General features: G+C 54.2%; 1 protein-coding gene across 2 annotated transcripts in view; it reads right to left on the bottom strand.

Annotated features, from left to right (window-relative positions):
- The window catches only part of KATNB1 (katanin regulatory subunit B1), a 45,221-nt gene extending 45,048 nt beyond the window's left edge, over window positions 1–173 (bottom strand). The window contains exon 1 of one of the 2 annotated variants that reach the window (XM_019505893.1): window positions 97–173. The gene's annotated coding sequence lies outside the window, so the exon portion shown is untranslated. Of the gene's footprint in view, window positions 1–48 lie in introns of both variants that reach the window. The other variant, XM_019505894.1, reaches the window with a different exon arrangement.
- Window positions 174–1,335: the final 1,162 nt, after the last annotated feature.

Here is a 1,335-nt window from a genome sequence, read left to right as displayed (position 1 = left end):
TCACCCGCGAGCCCAGCCCAGCCGAACCGACACGGACCCTCCCCCCACCTACGGCGCCCCCGAGCCCGGCTCTCCGCTCCCGGCGCCGGCGCCCACCTGCTCCCATCCCCCAGCCTGATTGGCCACTGCCTGACAACCAGCCCCTCACAACAAACCCCGGGCGCAACCCGGGCCCTCCCCGAGCTCCGCCAATCACACACACCGCCTGCATCCGGGCCCGCCCCCACGGGAAGCAGTCTTACCAATCAAAGCGGACCGCCATCCCCGCCACTCCTCAGCCAGTGAGGAGCCGCGGTGGAGACGTCTCTTTCAGCACGTCGGCCAATCAGAAGGCACAATGGTTAAAACCCGCCCCCGCCCGGAGCGGCGAGGCCAATAATGGTTCAATTGGGCCTCTTAGTTACCGCGGCGCCTGTGACCATTGAGAGCAGTGCTTATTAGCGGAGTCTGTCCCCCAACCCACCCCGTCCAAACACACACTTCGTAGCCAATGAGGAAGGAGAAGGAGAGAGAGACTGGGAAGTTGTGTGCCCATCTTGCCGCCATGCTAGATTAGGGCAGAGTAACACAGAGTACTTGGAGGAGGGGCGCTGCCTGTAGGCAGCACCTTCCCGCAGCGCCACTAGCGATGGGCCCCGGCCTGGCCCGCAGGGGCACACGTGCTTCTAGTAAATCATGTGTCCCTCGTTTCCTTTTGATACCTTCTTGCGGGGCCGCGTCCGAAAGCTTCTCGCTGAAACTCGCATGTGCCACGTCTGCTGCCCGCCCTCTAGCCGTTCTCAGCTGCCTTGGTTCTTGTTCTTGGCGAGTCCATTTCAGCTGTTTCTTACCTATGAGTTATCCTCTAGCTGCTTACAAAAGGACTGTTTATCATTTAATCCCTATCTCTCTAGGTGTCAAATTTGGTTGACAAGCTTATCGTCCTCCAAGTAATCCGCCCTCCACCTTTTTTTAAATGATAAGCATTATATTTGTTTTTCTGTATTCCTCTGAGACCCCCCAAAGTCCCTGGAGTTCAAGAAGATAATCAGAGGTTGCTTTGGCTATTTCCTAGGATTCTTTTGTGTAAATTTTGGGTTCTTTCATGAAAATTGTCAGGCCCTGTTGACTTGAATACCCGTCACATATCTAAATCCTTTTAAATGTGTTCTTTCCCTGTTTGGCCTGTAGTGTTAAAAGAAAAAGAAATGCACTGTGATCAAAGGAGTATGTTTTGATGTCAAAATGGGGGTAGCAGTGAAAGGGACAGGGTGTTGTCAGTGTTGTTGCCAACCAGAGTTGTGTCATAAGACAGAACGTGCGGGAGTGACTTGCTTGCATCAGAAGAGATGCAGT

The sequence above is a fragment of the Gavialis gangeticus genome, unplaced genomic scaffold, assembly GCF_001723915.1.
Source record: "Gavialis gangeticus isolate Ggan-Ray unplaced genomic scaffold, GavGan_comp1, whole genome shotgun sequence".
NCBI classification, from domain to species: domain Eukaryota; kingdom Metazoa; phylum Chordata; order Crocodylia; family Gavialidae; genus Gavialis; species Gavialis gangeticus.
This window is presented reverse-complemented; position numbering and strand designations above follow the sequence as displayed.